This window comes from Rattus norvegicus, chromosome 19 (genome assembly GCF_021556685.1).
Source record: "Rattus norvegicus strain SHRSP/BbbUtx chromosome 19, alternate assembly SHRSP_T2T, whole genome shotgun sequence".
Classification (NCBI taxonomy): domain Eukaryota; kingdom Metazoa; phylum Chordata; class Mammalia; order Rodentia; family Muridae; genus Rattus; species Rattus norvegicus.
In genome coordinates, this window is record NC_141552.1 from 55,565,755 (window position 1) to 55,593,318 (window position 27,564).

At 43.1% G+C, this 27,564-nt stretch overlaps 1 long non-coding RNA gene across 1 annotated transcript; it reads left to right on the forward strand.

The window, feature by feature from the left end:
* The first annotated feature begins 3,594 nt into the window (after positions 1–3,594).
* Positions 3,595–27,018, forward strand: LOC147999466 (uncharacterized). The gene is made up of 2 exons (XR_015643631.1): positions 3,595–3,987; positions 26,068–27,018. It is a non-coding gene; the product is annotated as an uncharacterized LOC147999466 (long non-coding RNA).
* The last annotated feature ends 546 nt before the right edge of the window (positions 27,019–27,564 follow it).

Consider the following 27,564-nt stretch of genomic DNA (forward strand, 5'->3'; position numbering starts at 1 on the left):
GCTACATGAAACCCTATCTAAAAAAACTGGTAAGGGGCTGGGGCTGGTGTCCTGGTTTGCCTTTTATTGCTGTGCTAGACACCATGACCTGAAGGAAACAGGAAAGAGTGTATTTTATCTTACAGCTTATAATCCATCCTGAATGGAAGTCAGGGCAAGAACTGGAGCAGAGACCAGGGAGGGGTGCTGCTTACTAGATTACTCATCCCACTTTCTTATAAATCCCAGGAGCACTGGCCTAGGGGGTGATACCGCCCACAGTGGGCTGGACCCATGCACATGGATCATCAGTCAAGGGAATGTACCACGGACTTGCCTACACAGCAGTCCGATGGAGGCAATCCCTTACATTGGGTTCCCTCTTCGAAGATTGCTCTATTTGTGTCAAGTTGAGAAAAACAACAAACAAACAAACGTAAGCAGTACAGCTGGGACGCTGGCTCGTTCAGTAAAATGATTGCTATCAAGACGAAGGATTTGAATGTGACACCTCTGCACTCCAACCCTCACAAAGAATCCGGGTCTAGTGGTTGGTTACTTACAATCCCAGTACTAGGGATATAGAGCTGGGCAGATTTCTGGGGTTCACAGACCACTCAGCCTACCTGGAAAGGCCCAGGCCAGTGAGAGAACCAGGTATCAAAAAATAGCAAGGTGGGTGACTCTGGAGGGACAGCACCTGTGGCTGACTTCTGCCCTCTGTACACCAGCACATGCCAGCGCCTGTCTATATATAACCACGCATGCACATGTAGAAAATGAGTTGAGGTTAACAGAGAGCTTCTCTCAGCCTGGCGCTCTTGTGGAAGACACAGTGTAAGGTTGGCTACGGGGGAAAACCTGTGGAAATTTGGGAAACTTTGGAGACAGTTGTCTCTGGGCTTTCTGAGGTCACGCTGTCAGCTGGCCATTGCTTAAATGGTCCGCATTCATCCCCTTGTTTAGGTCTCCAAGGAGTCACTACGTGATCCTGATTTTATCCAGTAAGGTTCAGAGATGGTAAACAATTTCATAAAGTCTCAAGGAAGATGGCGTTTGTTTGGATCTCCCCCTACCCCCAGCCAATCTGTGTTCAGGGCTGTGGTTGATTCACAAACTATGGTTCTTAAATATTTTATCGCTCAGTAATTGCAAACAGCAAGAACCGTTTCCCAAATGTAAAATTTTTGCAGTTTGCCTACTCTCTGGGTGTCTCAGATATTCTCCTCACAGGTTTATTGAGGTGGACTCACTCAATGCACTTTCTCGCATAAGACCCTCGTGGTGTCTTAAGCACGATAAATATTGTTTCTTTGTCTGAACCAACACTCTGAATAAAGATAATAATGGGACAGGACTGGACAAAGTGGCCTGTGGCTTGTGCCCATCCCCTGGGGAGTTCGGTCCAAAACATGAGTGAGTGAATGGCTGATGGGTACATGAAGATGCAGGTTAGAGGACAGAGCCCACACCCTCCATTTTGCCAGCTCAAAATGCAATGCTTGTTACCGGCCACATGGGTCGGCGGGTGGAAGATTAAGTTATGATGCCAGAGGGCCAGGGTTTGAGGTCCAGCCCTGCTTAAAGTGGGGGTGTTGGATACAAAGAGGCCTGTCATCCTGGCCACTCTGGGAAACAGAGGCTGGGGACCAGCACTGATAACTTGTGCTTGGCCTTTGCCGGCTCCAGCCCCAGTTGGGTTATATTTTGAAATTCCCTAAAAGAACAGGAGAAAAGTTAGACCAAAATGAGAGGGTTTGTCCAATGTCTGCCAGAATTCAAATATCCTATGCTTGCTGGCAGGAGCTTCTGTTAAATTACATATTCACTTCCTTTAGCACACACCACACACACACACACACACACACACACACACCCCCCACACACACATACACACACACACACACCACACCACACACACACACCACACCACACACACCACACCACACACACATACACACACACACAAACCACACACACATATATACACACACACATACACACACAGTCACACACACACATACACACACACCACGCCATACATACCACACACACACACAAACCACACACACATGCACACACAGTCACACACACATACATACATACATACACACACCACGCGGCGCCATACACACCACACACCACACACACATACATACATACACACACACCACACACACATACACATACATACACACACATACCACACACACACATACAAACACACACACACACACACCATGCCATACACACCACACACCACACACACACACCACACACACACACCACACACCACACACACACATACACACACACACACACACACACACACACACACACACACGATCATGTAGACACATCTGTGGAGGTCAGGGGACAGTCAGTGTGAATCAGTTCTTGCTTTCCACCATGTGGAGCACAGGGACTGAACTCAGGTCACCCACCGTGGTGGCAGGCAACCTTACCTGCTGAACCATTTCACCTGTTCCTCCTCCCAGGAAGGATTTGTGTTTCTTTTTCAGTTTTCCACGTGTACATGTTTTTGCACACTTGTGGGTGCGTGTTTATTTGTTCACCTGTGTGTGCATGGTTAATGTTGAGACTCAGTAATCTTCTTCCTTGAGGCAGAGGAAGGATCTCAGGTAAACCCAGAACTCACTGATATCGTCTGCCTCCTTATCCAGCTTGCTCTGAGGACCCTTGGCCTCCATCTTTCAAGGCTGGGATCTTGGCCACCCAACATTTAGGTGGCTCTCTGGGGATCTGAATCCCACCATCAACCACGACGCAAGCACCTTCACTCACGAGCCATTTCTCTAGTCCCAAGAGTGAACTTTTAGAAGGAGGTAATGTTTCCTCCAGCCCACTATGTGTGATATCCTACTTCTCCAGTACCGAACACTCAGCACAGAGAGAGTGAATGCATCCTAGAGCATGGGTTTCGGGGAAGCTTGTAATTTCCATAGGGTGGTGCTCCTCATGGGGTGCTCCTCCTGATGGGGTGCTCCTCCACACAGGGTGCTCCTCCTGATGGGGTGCTCCTCCTCACGGGGTGCTCTTCCTCCTCGTCATGGGGTGCTCCTCCTGATGGGGTGCTCCTCGTCATGGGGTGCTCCTCCTCCTCATGGGGTGCTCCTCCACATGGGGTGCTCCTCCACAAGGGGTCCTCCTCCACAAGGGGTCCTCCTCCATACGGGGTGATCCTCCTCATGGAGTGCTCCTCCTCGTGACTTTCTGCTGGACCCCTCCTGACAGAGATGACTTTTCACCATGCAGAAAAAACTATAGTTTCGGGGCAAAGTGCAGATGACCGCGCCTTCAAAGAGCCTGTGCACTTTAATTTTGATGTGAGCAGGATGAAAGAGAGCGTGCAGTATTTTTGGTTGGAGGGCAATGAATAGAGAAAACAAGTTGGCATGTGCGGTGTCCTTCTTAAATGTCATTCATAGTAGATTACAGAAGCTAGACAAAACAAAACAACCAAGGAAAAGCAGAATTCTTGAGGGAGGATGCAGAAAACCTGGGCAGAGAGGTGCACCAGACAGCGCCAGATAAATGGACGCTAGAGGGCGCCAGAGAGCACCCACCTAGGTCCCTGAAGGCCAGGGTCAGAATGCTGACCCAGGGAACGGAGACAGGAGGTTCTTCCAGCTCCTCTAATAAATTCCCAGCAGCGTCATCCGCCTGTAAACGGTTGTCAGCTTTTCACTTAATTATGTAGCACATTTGTTTAGACATTTGCCTAGAGAGCCACCAAGTTACTCTTTACAAAAACAAAAAAATTCTTTGTTTAGAGCTCTGGTTGAATTTCCCGATTAAATTTTTGAGGTAAGCAAAAAAAAAAAAAAAAAAAAAAAAAAAAAAAAAAAAAAAACCTGAACCCTGGAAACCCCGTGGTTTTCATGTTGCTGGTCTTGGATCGGATGCCCATCCGCAGACGGCTGTGTCGAGGGAAGGAAATGAAGACTGAGGAAAGAGTCTACTCAGAACAGAAATCATTAGTGGTGGGTAAGATTATTTTACGTTCGACAGATTTTCACTTATGCATAATTTTCCTCTCAAAAATCTCTCCCCTTCCATCCTTCCTTCCTTCTTTCCCTCTCCTACTCCTCTCTCTAGGGGTAGGGCTGGGGTCAGGGCAGTGTGAGGCCATTGCATATCAGCGCGGGGGTCAGGAGAAAACCTCGGGTGGTGATCTGAGCCGTCTACCTTGTTTGAGGCAGGGCTGTTGTCCACTTACTGTTGCATTTTCCTGCAGTGAGCTTCTCCCATCTCTGTAGAAATGTTGAGGTTTCAGATGTATACCAGCAGAGAGGTACACCTGACAGCTCCAGATAAACGGACGCTAGATGGCACTCTCCTAGGTCTCTGAAGGTCAGGGTCAGAATGCTGACCCAGAGAAAAACAGACAGGAGGTCTGTCTTTCTGTGTGTTCTGGGAATCATACTGTACAGTCGCGTTTGTACAGCCATTTTTTTTTTAAACCTCTGAGTTGCCCCTCCCCCCAGTCACATAGCTTTCTTCCATTAGTAATAACACTATTCTGCATGGAAACAAGCTCCCTTTGGGTTTCAGAGCAGTGAATCTAATCCAAGACAGAAGACCAAAAAATATTTCTCGGATGGGAAATTTTACCTGTATTTTGAAAATATTTTCCAAATTCTCTTAAAAAATATTATTCTTGAAATGACACATTTTATATCCAACATAGAGCTCTAAGGTCCATTTAAAAAAAGAGATGGTGGGCTCCTACTGAAAATGTGCTGAAATAATTATTCCTTGATAATGATGTTTTTGACTTAATCATTTCCTCCTCCTCATTTTCTGAGAGGCAGTTTAATATGTCATAGCCCTTTCTACAAATTGAATTAGCTTACTTTACTAATGTAATATATGATGGCTACTGAATTAGCAGAGTATAAGATTTATTTCATTTTAATACTGGTTCAGAATTATAGCATTCCTGTTGGAAACATGAAATTACCTACAAATACTTAATTTGTCATAAGTCATAACACAGAAGTTATTTGCACTGTTTAATTGCTTAATATTTTTCTTTATGCTGGTTTTGAATTTGTGCAAAGTAGACACAGCCAGATGAAAAAGTACGTAATAACCTCGAAAATACTTTTCTTCCCTACAGAAGTCATTATGACCTGTTTGTGATCCTTCATTTCACAGACCCATGAAGAAATTTTGTTGGTTTGTTCAAGACAAAATATTCTGAGTTATCTTCTTTAAGACAGAGTTTCCCTCCACAGCCCAGTGATGTAGCCAGTGTGCTATGGCTGTGAAGAGATACCATGACCACAGCTACTCTATAAAAGAATGAACTTAATTGGGGCTGGCTTACGGTTCCTATGTACGTCCATTTTCTTCAGGGTAGGGACGATGCTGGCTCACACGATGCTAGAGCGGAAGCTGAGAGCTATTTCCTGAATCACAGGGGAGAGTACCGGGGCCAGTCACGGTACTGCTGAAACCTTAAATCCCATCTGCAATGGCCTCTCTCCAACAAGGCCACGCCTCCTAACCTTTTCATCCTTCTCAAATAGTGCCACTCCCTGAGGACTAAACATGCAAGTATAGGAGCCTATGGTGCCATTCTCAACAAGCCACCACATCCAGGCTAACCTTAAACCCTTAAACCCTTAAACCCTGCCTCTACCTTCCACGTGCTGGGGAATTACAGGATGAGCCACCTAACCCAGACATTTAAAAATGTGTAACGTTGAACCTCGTGGAACAAATCTTGTACATTGTCATCAGGTTTCAAACAAACGGTGCAGGAGAATCTATATGAGGGAGAAAATGTGTACATGTGTAGCATCCATCCCAGAGCATCGCGGCTGTCAAATGGTGAGAGAGAGGCAGCATCATTGAGTTGGCCTTACTGGCATGCATCTATGCCCCAGAGATCGCTGCTGTTGTGCTGTTTATTTTAAACACTAATTGGAGCTGTCTTCTGCTGCTTACTCTATAGAAGTCGGTAATCAGCTTTGAAGTGCTTGAGAATGCGTGGAGTTTGGAGTTAGTACACTTGGTGCCAGATGCCCGACCTTGAAGCAGGTGGACGTCACTGAGTCTATTCTCTCCCCAGGGGTGTGATGGTAATAGCTTTCGCCTCTTACATTTCTCATCATTAGATATGGGTTCAGAGTGCGCAGCACGGGGTCTGCGCCGTCTCCCAGGCTCAGCGGATCTCAGCCTGTTTGAGAACTGAGCAAGCGCGGTGGCTCCCACAGTGAATTTGTAATTTAAATGGTGTTTGCCGCAGGCTCTGTCCAACAGGAGAAACCACCGGACTATTGTTAGGGTATCAAAGCTGTTTTCTTTACTTTCTTACAACTGTTCCTAATAGACGGCCCAAGATGACTAACAGCATGGTTATGTTGACCCTAGATCTGTCCTTGCTTCCGTCTGACCATCCTTACATCAAAGATGTTAATGGATACACAGGACAATGTTATTCAGAAAATACCACCAGGTAAAAATAAGGCCCATGTATGCATGACTAATACCTTTCCCATACCCCCTCCTTTGCCCCCTGACTGGCCCCTAAGTGGGTTATTGGGGGACGTGGAGCTCCTAGTCCCATTATTACTTCCAGCAGTAAGCCTCTGAATTTGAATTTCCATTTTGGAGATATTTTTAGTGAATAAAGATATCAAAACAGTTTGAAATCTGGAAAGTTAACCCTTCTGGGTCTGCCGTGGCGGTAATGGCCACGCCCACCAGTTCGTCAGCACTTCTAATGAATATGAAAATGTCAGCAGTGCATTTTAGCAACTGACCCGTGGGCTTTGCTGTGGGGCGGTTCCGTGTTCCCAGAGCGGATGACACTGCCTGCGTGGTTGTTCTGATGGCTGGAATCCGGCTGCCCAGGAGGCTGCCGCGGTGAGAAGATCTTTGCAGCTCTCTGGAGCTGGGTTGGACTTCGTGTCAGGGAATTTTAGGTTCCCGACACCCTGAAACTTGCATTTTCGATTTACTTTTTAATAACAAAAGGCTAAGGAGAGAGTTCAGTTGTTAATGTGCTCGCCCTGCAAGGCATAAGGACCTGGGTTTGATCCCCAGAAGCCAGGCATGGTAGAGCATGCATGTAATCCTAGTCTGAGTGCTAGGGAAATGGAAGAGAAGGGCAGATTCCTGGGGTTTGCTGGACAAGGGCAGTGAGAGGGTCTGTCTTAAAAACAAACAAACAAACAAACAAACAAACTTGAATGAAGCTGGATAACAGTAGTAGAGTTTGTTCTCTGGCCTCCATGTATATACACCAATCTACACACATGAACACACATGAACATGCATGAACTCGCAGAGCAGTGCGCACGCTATTTCTTGATATTTGTATACTTGCACCTAACATTAGCTCTGTGCACAGCATCGCATTAGTTTCCACTGTTTATTCACTGCCTTTGTACCTTCAGCCTGTTCTCAGGCCACACCGTGTTTACCAGAATCAACAGAGTACAGAAAGATATCTTACTAGTGTTGTTGTAAAAATATAAAAAATAAAAAAGTAGTATTGGTCTTTTACCCCGCTGGGTCTACACCTCGGTGTCCAAGGTATTTGCTAGATATCTTGGCGGAAACACATCCCAACTCCGTGGTGGCCCAGACCAGCCACCCCACACTCCATTACACTTAAATCTACACATTAAAGAACACACAACACAATAACCTTTGACCCAATTGGTAAGATGTAATTGCCCACTTAAACATACAAAGCCCGGTACCATCCATCCCTTGAGAACATTAATAACAACCTGTAAATACACAGAGCAGAATCTTAACATCACCTGCCATCTTGTCCTGTCACGGCTTCTCTCCTCTCTCCCTCCTGTCTCTTCCTCTCTCCTCGTCTCCTCCTCTTCCTTTAAACTTCTCTCCCGCCCATCCTTCCTTCTCCTCCAGTGACAGGCCTCCTTCTATCCTGTACCTGCCCCTCACCTGTACTTTACAAATTCAATGTGGAAAAGGTTCTGATCAAGTCACCTGATTCCTGAGTATGTGACTAGGCAGCTCTCCTTGGGGCAGTGGAATTAGCATCAAAATACAGATAACTTCAGGGCAAACCACAACATTTCCCCCTTTTTGTCCAGTTAAAAGCCTTTTCACTTATATATAAATTGAGTACAATTTTAACCATTCTACAATTTGTAAAGTATATCACATTCTCAACACCCAGTCTCTCACTATATCAGTAAAACAGAACATTTAGTTATCCATTACAGCTTAAGAAAGGCTTGAAATATGTATCTTGGCTAGCTTGTATACTATCTGATAGCTATCTAATAAAATATGTATTTTCAGAGTTAAACAGCGTGATGGGCTATGAGACTATAATCAGTCTTCAACCCTGTCAGAAATCTGAGAATGACCAAATATCTATACACATAGGAAGCCTAACACGGTTTCTAGAACTGAGAGGTTGTAGAGACAAATCTCCACTAGCACAGTCCCCTGTTAGCATCATGTGCATGCAAGTCATCAGCCTTCTGGCCCAAAAATCAACTGACAGAATCTAGAAATGCAGATTTTGAAGGGCTGATCACTCTGTCTTGGCAGAGTTTATCAGTCAACTATTCTGCATAATTTGTCCTTTTCTGGACAGTATTAGTCTGTAGATGAAACAGGCAGTTTTGTCCAGTGGCTGCCTAGCCACAAAGTATTGCCTCATCTGGAGGTAGAGATGTTCAAATTCTTTATTAAATCCACCAAAGGGTACCTGTTAGGAGCAGATATGTCTCAACAAAAGATAAATAACTTTAAATCTCAAATTTTGTGGATTTCTGACGTTTTTGAAAACCATCTCCCTATATAAGACAATCTGGACTGTTGTCTCCATATCCTAAATTTTATCTTGAAAGTACTCTCACAAACTCAGAGCCATGACTTTGCTATTTGAATCTTAACTCACAGGTGTAATCAACTCAGAAGTTTGTAATGACATCAATAGAAGGACTAAACCTTATACTTTTAATCTCTTTTAACAAATAAATTCTATATCAAAACAAAGATATGATTTTAGCTTAGTTAACAAATAAGATTACGACTGTATAACTCAATCTAGCTAACTCCTCCCTGTTAAATTACAATCATTTCTAAATTTCTCATAAAAACAACTTTAGAGTAACCACTTCCAGCCTCCCAAAGTCCAGGGAATTGGGGTGATGACTCCTCTATAACTTCTTCAAGCTGTACATGGGCGTCGATATATCCTTGGGGGAAGGGGGTAGGAAGAATGAAGCAAATGCTGTAGCAGGATGTGTCCTGACTGGACCCAGCTGAAAATCCTTGAGACCAGGATTCCAAGTAGGCACACTCTGCAAAATACAACTCTCAAGACAAAAGTTTAGAATCGAGATATCTTTTTGTTTGATTCTCCTAAATAAATTTTTCAGGCGCTCTACCTCTATCAAATCTGATCAGTATGACTCTGTGAGGTTTCTAGAGCCTAATCACACTTTTTAAAAACAAAGACAAAATCTTTCTCCCAAAATACTGTATTCCTTACTCTTAAACCAGAAAAGCTTGTATCTTGTACTCTCTCCCAGAGTAATAATATAACCATAAAACTCAAAGTCACACCCATCTTGAAGACTAAACAGTTTTTAAAAAGGAAGCAAGCTAAACAATGAGCCTGATAGGCTTTTGTACTCTGTGATATCAGGAAATTAACCCAAAATTCCTGTGGAGCCCATGTTAAGAGAATCTGAGCTTCCTGTGGTGGTAGATATCAAAAGTAACCACAAACCCTCGCTAGCCGTCATCAACGAGCTATATGGCCTTTAGCGGGGTAATTTATAAAACAAACCAAATACCTTTTATCAATTCTAGTATCAATAAGCAACACATCAAACCAGGACTTTAGCCCAAAATATCTCAATCTGTCAAACTCTCTACCCGGAGCCACAGATTTTTATTTAACCTTAATAACTTCTATAATATATGTCTGCATTCACTCTCCCTGGTGTTACAGACATTTATTACAACTCTCTACTTGGAGTTAGTGACCAATTTTTCCTATCTAAGTTCCGAACCATAGATGAAAATCCCCAAATGATTCTACCACGTGATTCGGGTAGTCTCTGTACTCTCCTTAAAACAAACTTAAACACCTTCTATCAATTCTAAAACCAACAACATACTAGTAATTTGTCCAATGCTGCATGCAAAAAAAAAAAAAAAAAAAAAAAAAGAAACAAAAGCAAAAATCAACCCTCCAACCAACCAACCAACAAAACAAACAAAAAATCCAAACTCAAAAATAAATTAACACCCCCACCCCCACCCCACGAAAAGTTAACAGAACTCAGTAGAACAAGAATTTGTGCAAAATGGAGTGAGGTGATTGACGTACTGAACTAACTTTTCCATGTATGCCTCAAATATACTGCAGAGCATCTTCAAAGGGGCACAGCCTGGGCTATAGAGTACCTGTAAATCGGGCTGTCCTCAGACCGATCAGAGGTCATTTCTGTGACGGGCGTCAGTGTGCACAATTAGGCTAGCTCTCTGACTCCCTGTAGGAAGTGCTCCTACCGAAGAGAACTGAGTCTCTACCACTCTGATACACTGCACAGCTCTAGGGGTTTTTTATTAAACTATTGAAATGGCAGGGTATGAAGAAACCCCTAAATTGAGAAATATGACCAAAGTAGTGTGAAATAAAATCAATAAAATCAATCAGGAGATCACAAAGCATATATCCTGGGCTATGAAGCAGAACATTCCCCATCCTTTGTAGAGGAATTTGTCAGTCAACGGCACGGGTTAGAAATAAAATGGACAAGAGCCAGCAGTTCACCAGCATTGTCAACGGAGGGCTAGGAAGTCTTTCTCGGCATCCGATCGTTTTTTACGCTGCATCCTAGAGATAACAGACGGGAAGCAAAGGAAGAAACAAACATTGGTTGGGCAGCTTCGGAGAGAAGGTTTTGCGTCAGACGTCTTCTGTGATTGCCACGGTCGCTCTGAGCTGCAGCTAGTCCTTGTTATAGTCAAGGTAAAGGAGCCTGAGAGACCCCGAGTGGCACACCGCTTCCGGAGCGGAATCCGAGCCAGGGCTCTTTAATGCTGAACTGAAATCTGGCCGAACTTCCTGAGAAGCAAACGCTCCCCTTTATGTCAGCAGGGAGCGGCCACGATAACACAGACCTGAAAAACAATCCGTGAAGTTAACTGCCTTGGGATGTGAAATATGCTCTTTTCTGTAACGAATAATTCATGGGAAGTTTCTCCTGTTCCTGATATCAGTTTGATTCTCTTTCCCTATTTGCTTCTTGGCTCTTCTCTTACATGGTTATGGCTTTTTCTGGTTTGTCCTGGACCCCCTCATGCACACTCTTCTTCCGTGGATGCAGCATAGAAATTCTCTTAACCTGACTCGGCCTGAATGGTGTGCTGGCTTCACTGTATTCTTCTGTAAAACATGTCCATGATTCCCACCGCATGTGAGCCCAAGAGACTCAATGTCTGCAGTTTTAAATTCTTTCAATGCTCATCGTCATAGGCGTTTAATACATTTTAGTTCTAGACTGTGACAACTGAAAATAGACCTGTGCATCAAATTGTTTACGTAAAAATTAAGTTGATTTTAGTGCTGGGGTTCTCCCCTAGGGCCTATGACCTAGTCAGTCATAGGTTTTTCGGTCCAGTTAATGGTACCAAGTATGAGTTTCTTCCTGTGGAATGCGTCTTAAGTTCAGGCAGAAAATGTTTTGGTTACTTCCCTAGCATTCATGCCACTATCTCATCAGTGGGCATGTCTTGCCAGACCAGTTTGGCAAGTCTATAGTAGTTTACTACTTATTGTAGGTTTCTACGATCACAGCTGCTAAGACCGTTGGCTATTTTTCCTTCCCTGGGAGTGTACACAGCACATTCCAGCAGCTCAAAAGCTAGCCAATAGGAATGAAGTTTCTAGGTTGGTATCGGCTCGATAATATTCTTATTCTACTAATTAGACATAGCAATAAACTTCCCCCTTCCGCTCTTATAATTATACCCATAGATCAGTGCATCCGTGAACCCTCAACAGAGAAGCTCCTTTTACACTACCTGTTGGTTAACACAGAGACTCACAACGGGTCAACAGGCCAAGAACAAAAGGCGGTTGAGTGCTCAGAGGTATCTTGCGTCCCCTCCTCTAAGGCAAGGGGATAAGGCAGAAAGATAAGATCCAAAGGTAGTAGAGGCCTGCAGTGAAACCGTACCAGCCAACGGCGATGCGGCCATTGCATATGTGAACTCACAGACGGTGTGAGTACGTGCTTAAGACCTGGGCAAGATCAAATCAGCACCAGCCCAGCCCAGAATGGAATGTGTGTGTGTGTGTGTGTGTGTGTGTGCGCTCATGACGCTCCACTTCTAGCTCAACAAGGACCTGTTGGCCATCCATGACTGCTAGTGAAGCACGATTCAGTTTTCACACTGGAGACATGTTCCGGGAGAGGTTACACAACTGTACATACAAGTTCCAGTCAATGGGGGACCCTAATCTTTTCTTTTAAAGGAGTGCATGAAATGGGGAGGAAAAAATGGGGGTGGAGGAAAAGCAACTGGGGAGAAGGGTAGGGGAGGATTGAGCCTTTGATGAGTTACATGCCTACATGCATCCAAGCCGAATGCACCAAAACTGTGCTACAGGAAGTCACTGCGAAGACTTTTGCAAGTTAAAGCTATAAAAAAAAAAGTAAGAAATAATTAAAAGAACAAAAGTTCTGAATTCAGATAATATTGCGCATTTGTTTCTCAGTTCTAATTGCGTGCACAAAGTTTGCAAGTAGAAACAGTTAAACAGTGCGGCACGAAAGGGGTGGGGTCTGCAGCCCAGCAGTCTAACGGTCGCCTTGTGTGCCATCCAGGCTCTGGTTCAATCCCCAGCACCACAAAATGGAAACACGCGGAGTAAAATTAAAGGTGCTGACAGGAAAGATCTTGTGAGAAAAGATCAGGGGAAAAGTAGAAACTCTGTGCTAGAAGCCTAGAGATGATTTTGTGACATGCTCAAGGCTTCTGCTTGTGGCCGACTCTTCCTGCTTTTGCCTTTAGCTAACAGGGAAGAAATAGAAAAATTAGCAATGAGAGGAAATTCATGAGGGGCAGGCAGGACTTCGGGAAACCAGTGAGGAACAGTTTAAAGACTCAGCAGCAGTGAGGGAACCCCTGCCTCCGCTCCACTTGGAGAGACACAGGGCAGTGGCCCCATGGGAAGGAGGCAGGGTCCTGGCAGATGGGGCCCACCCAAAGAGGCTCAGCAGGGAGAATACTGGCTTCTGTGCCCATCTCCTGCCCGTGTCACAGCTGAGATGTATATTTTTTGTGTGGGGAGTTAATTTTGTTTTTAATGCAGTGTGGGTAGGTGGGTACCTGCAGGGGAGCGTGGGAGTCAGAGCTGGAGTTAAAGGCTGGGTTGAGCCACCTGATACAGGTGCTGGGAACTGGAACTCGGGTCCTTTGCAAGAACAGCAAGCGCTCTAAACTGCTGAGCTATCTCTCCAGGCCCTCCCCTCTTTTGTATAACAACCTCTCTCTCCCTCTCTCTCCCTCTCTCTCCCTCTCTCTCTCCTCTCTCTCCTCTCCTCTTCTCTCTCTCTCTCTCTCTCTCTCTCTCTCTCTCTCTCTCTCTCTCTCTCTCAACTTAAAGGTGATTTTCATGCGAGGTATTTTGATCTTATTGTTCCCTTTTTCCCAGCTCCTCCCAGATCCTCCTCATCTCCCTATCTATCCAACTTCTCACTCTCCAAAAAACCAAAAAACCAAAAACCCCAAACCAAAAAACATTGAAATACACACACACACACACACACACACACACACACACACACACACACACACAAACAAAGGAGTCACAATAAGATAAACTCACTCACCAAGCCAAACTAAACAAAGCAAAAATTTCCCAAAGAAACTGTTGCGGGGTGAGTCCACCAGAGAACACACACAGACATTCTTTAAGAGGAATAGAAAGTTTGTATCGTCCACTGGCCACTTCAAGGGGAACATTCCCAAATAATGCAGCCCCAAGCCCCACTTTTCTTTTAGCTGCAAAACCCACATCCTGGTTGACACCTTTCGGTTGGCAAGAAGAGTTATGGAGAAGCAAAGCTACAAAAGTCAAAGCAAGGTTAGTACGCGTAGGGCTTTGCTTGGATCCGGGAACTATGGACAAGGTCTTTGGCTTAGGCCAGTGGTTTTCAACCTTTCTAATGCTGCAACCTTTTAATGCATAAAGTTCCTTATGTTGTGGTGACCCCCCAAAAACATAAAATTATTTTTATGGCTACTTTATAACTGTGGTTTTGCTACTGTTATGAGTCATAATGTGATTTGTGTTTTCCATGGTCTTAGGCATCCCATAAAAAAGGTCATTCAGTCCCCAAAGGGGTCATGACCCACAGGTTGAGAACCATTGGGTTAGTTCTTTGTTTCCATTTTGGCGACATTGGGGCCTACACAATGGGTTCTGAGGTCAGAATGTGCCTCCAACATGTTATCAGTTGTGCTAAGGTCTGGGGACCTGTCACAAAACATTTTGTGTTGGCCAAGTACTCCTGGACATGTAGTTGACATATCCAATGACACTCCATTGGGGAAAACTGACTTTCCTTTCTGAGCAGGTATCGGTTGAAAATAGCTTTATGGTAAGGGGCAGACTCTGAGTCCTCTTCCCCTTCTCAGTGCCGGGGTTTTGTCTGGTTTGAACCTGTGCAGGTCTTCTGCACACTGTCACATTCTCTGTCAGTTCACATGTGTATCGGTCCTGTCGTGTCCGGAAGAAACTGTTCCTTGGAATTATCCATCTCCTCTGGTTCTTGCAATCTTTCTACCTCCTCTTCATAGCTCTCTGAGCCTTGGGGTTGGACGAAGACATCCCATTTAGGACCGAGTGCTGTAAAGTCTGTCACTCTCCGCACATCGTGCAGTTGTAGGTCTCTGTTAATTCCCATCTGCTACAAGAAGAAGCTTCTCTGATGAGGGTGGGGCAAAGCACGGATCTGTGGGTGGCATGGTAGAATGTCCTTACGAGTCATTTTATTGCTATTTCTCTTTAGCAGAATAATAACAGTAGTTTTCCCCTAGATCTATCTAGTCCCAGGTTCTTGGCCACTGTAACAGTGTCAGGTGTGGTTTATCTGCACATAAATGTAAGCACAACATGGTCGGTTACTCCCATAACACTTGTACCATTATTCCACCAGTGTCTGTTGTAGGCAGGTCACTGCCGTGGGTCACAGGGTTGGTGTGGGAGAATCACTATTGATTACTGTTCTCCTCCAGGAGCATGAACCGTCTAACACCATGAATATAGTAAGTAGAGGTGAAGCTTCTGGTTGGGGACTGGCTTGATTTCCTCATGTTTGATGACATAAGTGAATGGTGTCTTCTGCAACAGGGCCTTACAGTTAGGTTATGGAAGACAAACAATAAAACTGGACTATTATTAGATGTATACTAGACTTATTTTGTCTCAGTGACATTCTTGGCTTTTTTATTTTTTTTTTAAAAAAGATGTCTATTTTCTTTAAAACAGTATTTGAACCAAAGGTTCTGATAATTTTGCAGTCAAAGGCTTCATAAGAAGTAAACTGGAGCCACTTTCCAAATGAGTTCTAGTGAATTCCAGCACTGCTTGGCTGGGTTTGCTTACAGAAGGTAACCTGAGAAGTCTGGCTGCTACTGTTGAGCTCTCTAAAATGCATCTTGGTCCCTTCTGATAGTGAGGAAGGGACCAAGGCTTACCCCAGGGATGACTTAGAGTCAATATCATACATGTGTTTATATGCATGTTCTTGTGCATGTGAGTACATTTGTATGTGAGAATTCATATATATTTACATGTATACATATATGGAGACCAAAGAACAATTTCAGGTCTCATTTATCAGAAGCTATCCTTATTACTCAGTTAATCATTGGTAGTTTTACATTTTATAAACTTCAGTCCTTTTGAAACCCTGGTCATGCTGTTTAACCCTCCATCCTTCTGGTGCTAAGACCTTAGTTTCTCAGCAACCCCACCTCCTATTTTTGTGTTTGTTTAGTGTGTTCCTGGGTAACCTGTGGTGGATAGGAGGTTACACCACTGAAGAAAGTGACACTCAAGCATTAACTGTCACTGGTTTCTCAGAGTGGAGTGAAGCCTCATGGGCCATTCTCTTCTTGATGGAATATTGACAGACCCCATAAACCTCATGGAGGTCTTGATAAAGCAACCACAGATACAGTGAGTTCATGCATGCAGTGTGTAGTGAGTTCATGTGTGCAGTGAGTTCATGTGTGCAGTGAGTTTGTCGCTGTAGTGTGTGTATATGAGTTCATGCATGCTGCACACAGTGAGCTCATGTGTGCAGTGAGTTCATGTATGCAGTGAGTTCATGTATGCAGTGAGTTCATGTATGCAGTGAGTTCATGTGTGCAGTGGGCGTTCATGAGAATTCATGTGTGTAGTGTTTGTGCATACAGTGTTCAGTGAGTTTATGCATGCAGTGTGTGTGCATGAGTTAATGCATGTTATGCACAGTGAGTTCATGTATGCAGGATACAGTTTATAGTAAGTTCATGCATGCATTATGCAATGAGTTCATGCATGCCATGTACAGTGTGTTCATGTGTGCAATGTGCAGTGAGTTCATGCATGCAAGGTGCAGTGAGTTCATGCATGCAGTGTTTAGTGAGTTCATGTATGTAGTAGTCTTGTTGTATCCTGAAGACACTGTACCATGGCACTCCTCCTCAAATTCTGAGTACTACATTTTTTTTTCTAACCCTTCCTTTGAAATGTTTCCCAAACCTTGGTTGTAATGTGAGTTTTTTATTGGTGGAAGAATTATGCATGGAATCCAGTGACTTCCCAAATATTCCTTAAACAAATAAATGAAACCTTGAATTATTAGTGGTCTCATACTTTATAGAATTATCTGTGTTTTTCACTGAACAGTGATATTGGGCAGTGACATACTAAAAGGCACCCCAGTCACACTCTTGTGTTCAGAGGGACATTTCATCTGTGCATCCCTGCCACTGTGTAGAGGCAACTCAACTTCCCCCTAGATAAATCAGTCTTCTTGGTTTCTTTCCTAGCTTGATAATGCTGCTCATAATGATCCTCCCAACTGGCTTGGGATCTATTTTATAACCTAAATCTACCAATCTTGAACGGTTTTCTTTGGTGAAGGATACTGTCCTTTTGAATACCAGGATTAAGCCTTTATAATCACAGTGTTATCAAGGAAATAATGATAGTGGAATAATCAACTATTTTTTAATTTAAGGATGAATGGACATCTCTATTCCCACCTTTTGCTGTTTGGTGCACAAAATGTTAATTTCTGGCTCAAAGCACACACCACAATAAGCTGGACAGAACACAGTTTTTAGTACATACCAAGACTGGATTTGGTAACTATAGAGGAATTTTAATCTAGCAATATGGCTGCTCATATCACATCTAAAGATCTTCTAGGTCTACGTGATCTGGCTGGAATACAGACACACCCTTAGTACACACCTTTAATCCTTCTGGCTGGAATCCTTTAGTACGCATCTTTAATCCCAAACAATGATGTCTAATTGAAGAGTAGACAAAGTGACAAATCAGAGAAAGATTTGAGAGAGTGAGGTGGAGGTAGGTTATGCCCAACTCTCAGGAATAGAGCTATTGAAGAACAGCACAGGGAAAATGAAGGAGTTCAGGTGGTTCAGTCTGTCAGTTGGACGTCAGTGCAGTGGGGTTGAGTGAGTTTGCGAGTTTATGCAGTTCAGTGCACACAAGCAGAAGCAGTTGAGGCCAGAGAGGAAGGAGCCAGAAGATGGGAACAAATTTCCAGAGTTAGTCAGAAGACAAGCAGAGCAATTCAGTGAGAAGCTGAGAGAAGCCAGATCGAATCTGTCAGTTTGAGCCAGAACGGCTGAGTTGAGCCAGCTAACCAGAGTTCAAAAAGAACTAGAAAGAGTGATTTCATCAGCAGTAAGCCTTGGAGATGACAATTACATCAGACAAATAAATTATACTTTTATAGGTGACTGATAGAAGAGTAAGCTGCAATTAAAAAGGGCTCATCATGTCATAGGCTACTGTGATTGGAATGAAATGGTAATGAATAAGCCAAGTCTGGGGTTGAAGGCAAGTACAACTCTTTATTACCCAAAACCAGACCCTAAACGTGGTCTGTTGCTGGTCCACATTAAACTCAAGACTACCATGCGGTGTTCCTCCAAAACTGCTGTCTAGACTATAGTGGAACTGTTCTTTCAAAGCTGCTATCTAGGCATTCTACATTTCTCTCTTTGGATTGTATTCGACCTATATACATAGAAAAGTACTCCAAGTGTATTTCAATTATTTTTCTACTGTTTACAATGATTCAACCAGAACATCATTGAGAAAGGTAGCACGAATAGCCTGCCATTATCAGTAGCCTGATGTTTATAACTAAGAAATGTATTCCATAATACAAGATGCTCTACCAGGAGGGGGAAAGATGGCTTAGTGGTTAAGAGTACACACTACTTTTTCAGAGGACTTGAGTTTAGTTCCCGGAACCCACATCAGGCAGTTTACAACCACCTGTAACTCCTGTTCCAGGACATATGGCACCACCTTTTGGCCTCCGTAGGTACCTTTACTCACATAAGTACACATAATCACAGACAAAATTAAAAATAATAGAAAAACTCATAAAAGAAAAAAAAAGTGATACATGTCTTTAACGAGAACTGTTATATCACAAACGCACACATGTATGTGCGCAGATACAGTTTTTAAGTTGCACAGATTATTCAAGCTGATATGAAACTTGACATGGAGAATTTGCCAAGAGAAGACAGTCTTTGAAACAGTGCAAAAGCATTGACTACAATTTGAGCAAATCTGACCATTTCAAAGCTGCGAGCTCAGTCGGTTCCTTGAAACTCATCTCTAAATCTTATATACAGAATTGCATTTTTAATTTTACAGAATTTAATTTCTTGCTTTAATTACTCTGCCTTGCTCAGGTTATGAAAGTAACCTGATGAGTTATTTTTATTTATAGGGCTTCCATTCAATATGCTTATAATTATATTTCAGTGCATTAGAAATTTGCAATCATCTAATTCCATGCCTTTAAGGTTTTTTTTTCTCTTTTAAATTAGGCTTTTGCTAAAGGTTAAAGGACTGCTTTTAAAGCTAAAATACTATTTGTTAAGATGGTCGATAAGGAAACTTGCGCCTGCATATTGCAAAATCGTTACAAATGGATGGAGTTGTAATTTTTATTTGGCAAAGCCATTCAGTTTCAAAATCATTAAACATGTATTGAGTACCATCTGCATGCCACTGTTTTTCATAGGACACCTTTGGTTAGGGCCCAGAAATGTACAGGTCTGATGTCATCAATACAGAAGAAAGCCTCTTTAGTTAGCAGCCACCTCGATGAGTCCTCACTGTAGCAGGTTACGTAAAGACACTTTCAGACACTCAGATTTGGTGGCCTTACTCTGATTCCTCCCCTGGGTACATCCTTGACTTGAGACAGCTGTCTTGACCTTATTTCGTTCGATGTTTTCAAATGCCTTGATCTCTTTGGCTCCTGATCTTCTCGCAGGATGACTATTTTGTCCATATTGATCTCTATCTCTATCCTTACATCGCCATCTTTCCAAGTCATCTTCCAGACCCTAAATATCCTCTCATGCATTTAATGATGCCCAACAAGAACTTTTAAAGCATGCTTCCCGGTCTCACTGATCTAGGAAGCATAATTTTGTTGTAAACTTCTTAACACCCCTTCAAGCTCTCTCATACTAGACAGCTGTTAGCTCAGTTTCCTCCTCCTCCTCCTCCTCCTCCTCCTCCTCCTCCTCTTCCTCCTCCTCCTCCTCCTCTTCCTCCTCCTCCTCCTCCTCCTCGTCCTCCTCCTCCTCCTCCTCCTCCTCCTCCTCCTCCTCCTCCTCCTCCTCCTCCTCTTCTTCTTCTTCTTCTTCTTCTTCTTCTTCTTCTTCTTCTTCTTCTTCTTCTTCTTCTTCTTCTTCTTCTTCTTCTTCTTCACCTGTCTTCTCTATAAGGTATGGAGCTCAGAGAAGGCTGACCAATGTCTGTTCTATTTCCTCCTTTAAATTCTGTCGCTTGTCACCAGGACTCCCCTGTAATAGATGCTCATAAACTTTTGGGTCAATAAAACATTTAACAAATCAGGCTCATCCCAAATGACAAAGTAGTGCAATGGGGTATATAGCAGAAGCAAGACATGCGAGTGGGGCAGAGTTCTCCCCACTGTCAGCAGACCACCTTGCATGCCAGAGTATTAGATCTGCAGGGCAGAGGCTGTCAGAGCTCCTGGAGTGGCCGTAGTCTGACTGGTAGGGCTGTTGGGCTCTTCAGAGAAGATATTAGCATGCTGCCCTTCCAAGCACGTAGAGGCTATACCCCTTCAAAGAAGATGCATCAAATAGGTTTCACATTGAAGGAACGCCCAAGTAAACATTAGCAGGCTGTAGCCTAGCTCCTGGCACATTGTGTTGGGGCTGCTGAAGACACTCTTCTTGCTTGCTTTCTGCAGTTGGTCTGTCAGGCTGGAAGTCCTGCCAGTAAATGAACAAGGACAGCATTTTTTTTTTGAAGAAGGAAATCAAGAATTGCAGAGAGCCCTAAGGTCAGAAGTGACCCATGCGTTGATGGAAGTGTAGCAGGGAAAGATATGTATGCGAATGAAGTAATTGCCAATTTGGCAACTATAATTTCCCAGTTGGTTTAAATGAGATTTTCCTTGCTCGCTTAATCAGCATGTGAACCAGAGCCCCTGCGGGGCCCCTGCCAGGCAGGAGCTGCATGTGGACCACACACAGTTCTCTGCATCCTCAAACATCCCTTTCACCCCTGCGGTCCTCCAAGGCTTCATGTCAAGCACCATCCTCACTAATTTAGCTGTTTTGGTCAGTACTGTAAGAACAACAAAGCCAGCTTATGGATTGTCAGATTGACTTATTTGTAACAGGCTTTGCAAAAGGTCTCTGAAGTCCAGGGGTGAAAGGGAAAATAGCTAATGACTTGCTAGAATAATAATCAAATTAAACCATATTTCTAAGACTTAATGTGAGGCCGCATCAGGTAATGCTGAGATAAGCAAGGGCTTCAGGCTCTAAGTTCCACACAGACTTCCTTTTCAGCAAAGAGCACAGGCCTCCAGGAACCCCCTACTACCTATCGTTCCCACTTCCTTATGAAAATTCACTATTGATGCTTTCAGGAGGCAGAATTCCAGCGATGCCATTTGGGGCACGAAGCTAATGTACTAGATAAAGAGACAAAAATATTAGCATCAATTCTGTCACTTAGAGCAGAACAAATTAGCAGGTGGCCCAGAGGATGAGAGAGGTGAGCACTGTGTTTCGGAGCCCAGCTTCCCAGGGTGCAGCAGAGAACACAGTTATCCTAGAGATTAAGCACGGTTCCTAGACATGTTGGTAGTTCTTTTCTTTTCTTTTCTTTTCTTTTCTTTTCTTTTCTTTTCTTTTCTTTTCTTTTCTTTTCTTTTCCTTTCCTTTCTTTTCTTTTCTCTTCTCTTCTCTTCTTTTCTTTTCTTTTCTTTTTTTTTCTGGAGCTGAGGACGGAACCCAGGACCTTGTGCTTGCTAGGTAAGCTCTCTACCACTGAGCTAAATCCCCAGCCCCAGAAGTTATTTTCAAAAGTATGGCTGCACATCTTACTTTGATCTGAATCAGAGCTGAAGCTGGGTCATAATTTTCCTCTGATCTGGGTTATCTTTAACTCCCAGTTCAAAGCTACAACACTGACTGGAAGCGTACTGAAGCCAAAGAATTATTCGCATACGTTTTTCTGACAGCAAGGAAGCTAGTTTATGCTTTATGCTTATGATTAACAACTTAGAGACGCTGACAGATACGTTGATCACCTTACCTGATTTATATAAACTGAGCGGAAGACAGATTTATGTTGCCATATTAGAAAAAGTGAAGTTTTGAGCCCTGTACATATGCTGTGCGCAGAGCCCGGATTTCTCAGCCCAGGAAGTGCATTGGACTAATTTTTCCCCCTCTGGGTGGGGAATGGAAAGAACGGAAGGAAGGACTCAGTGCAAGCCACCGGGATTAATGAGCAGAGACAGGCTTCAAAGTAACTTTTCTTACCAGAATCCCAAAATGATACATCTACATCAATTAAAGCAGTGTGATTCGGGGCAGAGAGAGCTGTCAAGCAATTTCCATTCTCAAAGAGACTCAGAGGTGATGCAAATAATACATCATAAAGGAGTAGATGATTCCAAAGATTGCCAAGCTAATTAGCTATCAAGGCCATTGAAACGGATTCAAACGGGGACTGGGTTTGAAGATTCCCTGAGCACACAGAACCAGCTGGCCTTCATAAGTGACCTTAACCTTGTTTGATTTATAAACACGGCAGCCACTTATCTCGAGCCATTTCTCACAACTGTCTGTTTTCTTAGTTGGTCATGTTGCTGGGACAGAATTTCTAAGACAGGGTAATTTGTTAAGAACACGATATCTTGTTCCTCATGGTAGTGGGCCTAAGAAATACAGGATGGAGGCCTAGGCCTACGCAGACTGGTAAGGGCTTCTGGCTCTGCCTATAAGAAGCAGAAGATGATGGGATAAACTCTCTCTCTCTCTCTCTCTCTCTCTCTCTCTCTCTCTCTCTCTCTCTCCCTATCTGTCTCTGTCTCTCTCTCTCCTCTCTCTCTCCTCTCTCCTCTCTCTCTCTCTCTCTCTCTCTGCCTGTCTGTCTCTGTCTCTCTCTCTCTGCCTGCCTGCCTGCCTGTCTGTCTGTCTGTCTCTGCCTGCCCGCCTGCCTGCCTGTCTCTGCCTGCCTGCCTGCCTGTCTGTCTGTCTGTCTGTCTGTCTCTGTGTATGCGTGTGTGTGTGTGTGTGTGTGTGTGTGTGTGTATTCATGCCAGTGATTTTGCTGGGTGATAGCAGAGGGAGGTGAGCCACTCCAGTAAGCCCTTCTTATACGTCCTCCATAGAGTCCTGTCTCTCAGCACTACTCCTAGCATATAAGTTCAGATGGTGGTGTAGGTGTGGCCAATCAGAAGGAGACCAGAACTCAAGTGCAGCCAATTGGAAGTAGTCCATACACTTGTGAGGAGCTCCCTACAGACAGATCAAAAGAGACATTTGAGTTGAAGAATTGTAACCGTTCGTATGTCTGTCTTGATCCTATGTAAGCTTCCCTCCACTTCTGTGGCCTTGGCACTTTCGTCCCTTCTGACTGAGGGCTGGCTCAGTGAACTGCTTAGCATTTTGTGACTCAGCTTGTCATAAATAAAACATACCCAGAGCTGGAGGGATGGCTCAGTGGCTAAGCGCACTCACTGTTCTTTCACTGCCACCTGTAACTTCTACTCTAGGAGTCTGATGCCCACTTCCGGCCTCCTAGAACACTTGCAGGCATGTGCACAGATACGTAAAGCACACATAAATTTAAAAATGAAAGTAAAATGTTGCAGTAAAAAAAAACCATACTCTCTTAGAATTTTTATCCATCAACATGTGAAAAGGAATTTTTAAACTGTTTTAAACTCTATGTTTACATCACAGAAGTCACAAAACTTACATACATTAAACAACTGAATAGAAGAGGAAAATTAATTTTTAAGAAATAATTTTCTTATACAATGGCTAGAGGCATTGTGAAAATGTGAGGTCAAATGACCACCAGAGAGAGAGAGAGAGAGAGAGAGAGAGAGAGAGAGAGAGAGAGAGAGAGAGAGAGAGAGAGAGATTTGTAGCTAAGACACTAGTATTTAAAATATTTAAAGTGCACATGTCATACAAACTCTTAAGAAAGAACATTAAAATGAAGAAAAGGACATGGGATAGATATTTTGAAAAGAAATGAAATATTGGCATTTAATACATTTGAGAGAAAACAAAATTATCAGTAATTATAAAAATTAATCGAAAACACAGCTGTAGGAACTTAGGATGTAGCTCAGTTGGTAGTTGCTTACCTGACTTTCACGAGGCCCCTGGATTTGATCTTCAGCACCATATAAAACCAAACATGGTGGCCCATGACGGTAATCCCAGTACTCAGAGAAATGGAGGCAGGAGGGTCAAGGATTCAAGGTCATCCTCAGCTACATAGAGTTCAAGGCCAGTTTGAGCTACTGGAGATCTGGTCTCAGTATAACAACAGCAAAAACAAAACAAAGCCAAACCAAACCAACAAACCATAGGTCAGTGGCTTTAGTGAGCACCCAGTATCTCTCTGCTGATCAAGGGCAACAGAAGACAGGAGGAGACTTATTAATGCCTGCATCTCACTCTTGTCTTCACTGCAGCCTGGTCGTACCCTTCTGTGGATGGCCCTGTCTCCTGTCAGCTGTTACTCCCTATTTGGCAACTTCTCCTCGTTTCAGACACCCATTGAGTCTTTCCTCATAATCTGGAGTTTCCTCATGTTATTAGCTTAGTGCACCACACGGTGACCTGTTGCTGTGTTTAGGGACTCCCCATATCCTGAATCCTGAGTCCTCAGTAACTCTGTTGAGTATAACATGGGTTTCCTGCTAGGCCTTATCCAGCTAAAGGGAAGAATTAAAAAAAAATTAATCCTTTGCCACAGGATCTTGACATCACCTCATGGAAACAATATGTCAACTATCCCTGAAACAGAAGAGAATAGTGCCATTTTCATACAAGATTTTTCACTAATGCTACAAAACAAACAGAAATACACTTCCAAGTCACTGAACTTCATAATGCCAATAGAAACGCTGTTCAACTGGGAACTTTCTGAAAACACTTTAATGCTGTGACAACTAACTAGAAGAAAACATTGTCAACTTACAGCAGTTGAAAAGGGAAGAGAAGGAATTGAGGGGAGGTTTTGGTGTGGATTTCCCTGAGGATTAGAGTTTAGTTATAATTAGTTGCCAGAGACACAAGCTTGAAACATAGTTATCATTTGGACATCTTGATATTTTTGTTTTGAGGGAGCTATGGAAGTTGAGAGAGTTAGAGAGTGAGAGTCAGGGTTGAAGGCGGCAAATATCTTAGGTTTCCCAGGATAAGCTATCCCTGTTGCTTGGAATCTCTTTCAATGGCTGTGCTAAAACACTCTGTTCAAAAACAACTCGGGGGAGGGGGATTCATTTGGCTTTATACTTTCAGGTGATAGTTTATCATTGACAAACACCAATACAGGCACTCAAGGAAGGAGCCGTAACCGGGAGTACTTCTTGCTGGCTTCATCCCTGGCCTGTTTGGCTTGCTCTCTTACATGGGCCAGTACCAACTGTCCAGGGAATGATGCTGCCTGAATTGGGCAGGTCTTCCTACATCAACTGACAATCAAAGCAACCCTCTCTCTGGGTCATGTTTATAAGTCAATCTGATCAATGCAGTCCTTCAATAGAGACTCCCTTCTCTGGTGACCCTAGACTGTGACAAATTGACAGTGACAGCTAACTATGACATCTGGACATTTCCTAAAAATGAAAATATCCATACTTGACAATCATTGCAGCTGTTACACTGAAGTTAATAAGGCTAATTAATTTGTCTAGGATTTTTAGTTTAGCAAGAGTTATATACTTTATTGCCCAAGGTAGCCTTATTAATTTAAGATATTAAAAGATATTTGCATAGGTTCGTTCTTTCGGCTCATTCACTCATCAGAGTCATCCACGGGCAACTCCTAAAGTCTTATTAGAATCATGCCAATTAATAAAGTAAACATTAATGATTAGAACTCTCAGATAAACAATGTGTTTGCGAATATGCAACTATAGTAACATGTTCATCAATTTTGCATTGCTGCAACAAATTACCTGAAGAGGATTATTTCTACAAAAAAAGGGGGGGGGGTAAGTTTTGTTTAGTTGATGGTTTGAGAGGGTATGACACTAAAGGCTCAGCTCTGCTAGTGGCCCTCTTGGCCCTATCAAATCGTGGTGGTGTGTGTATGAAAAGGAGGAGTCATATGGTGAGACGGGAAGCCTTCTGAGGACACACCACCAATTGACCTAAAGGCAAGAGCATTTTACTTTTTAAAGAATTGAATTGTGCATATATGTCTGTGTATGTGTGCAGCTGAATTTATATCTGGGTGTGCAGGTACCCAAGAAGAACAGAAGAGGGGGTCAGACCTCCGGAACTGGAATTACAGGTGACTGTGAACTGCCTGCTGTGGGTGCAAGGAACTGAAACCTGAGTCCTAGACACATTCTGCATCTGCTATTAACTGCTGAAGCCAATTCTTCAGGATTCTGGGCACCACCTCTTTTTAAAGTTAATTCTATTTGACACTTCCAAACTGGGGACCAGGCCTCCAACGTGAGACATGTCGGGGATCGAAACACCTCCTGTAGCAAATATGGAGAGACTCATCACTTAAATCTAAAATTAATAATTTCTTTTATCTTCAGAGTAAAAACCAAGCAGAACTGCCAAATAAATACTTTTACAAGTGTTTCTCACAGGCTAGTCAAATTAGCATTAAATAAAACTTAAATAAAATGGAATATTAAGAATTTATTTACATAATCTATGTTTAAGTGGTAATTAATATGGATGTCTTTCTTCATAAAATTATGTTAAATAATCATTTTGTTCTCAGAGAATATACCACCTGCTGCTACCACCCTTAAATGCTCATTTATAACACTAAAAGACAGACATTTGCCTGTGGTGAGAAACCCAATCTGCTAATTACTACCATTAATTTGGGTAGAGGCTTTGCCTTTGTAAATATGAAATATTAGCAAATGAGAAGGCAGTGCATTTGAAATCTAAAAGATAAGAGACATTATGTTTTAATTCAATAAGTCTACACATCAGAATATATATATGTATATACACACACACACATATATATATATATTAGAATATATACATTTTAGCAGTGCATTTTCTTTTCTTTCTGTATATATATGCTTATGCATACACATTCTCTCCCCCATAAAGTGTACTCTTTTTAGACAGTTTCAAGATTTAAAATGATTATATTTAACTTACTGATAGAGTTCTAATTCGAGTTCAAAATAAAGGATTCTTTCAAAACTTAAATTCTTTTAAGACTTTTAAAATACTACAGGTGCCTGCAGAAGAGGCCAGAAGAGGGCACTAGATCCCTGGAGGTGGAGTAGCAGGTGTCTGTGAGCTTCTTGATGTGGGTGCTGGTGACTGAACCTAGGCCCCCTGCAAGAGCACTATGCACTCTTAAACACTGAGCCACCCATCTCTCTAGCCCCATCTTTAATCTTTTCTTCTGGTGGGCCAGAGACTTCCCAACAGGGCATTCTGGCCCACATTTGTGTCTAGTTTCTACACACTCTTGTTGATTAGGTTCTTGGGAACTTCATTATGCATCTCCGTTCCTTAGCTTTCCCTGGTGAAGCATTTTAAGGTATCCTCGGTGTCTGTCTTATGAATAGCTGCACCCTGGCAGGATAGCTCAGTAGGTAAAGGAACCTGATGCCAAGCCTGATTATCTGAGCTCAATCCCCCAAACTCACATCATGGGGAGAGAGCCAACCCCAAGTTGTCTTCCTCATGTGTGTCATAACATGAACAAACCCCTACCCATACAACTACACACAAAGTAAAAACTTA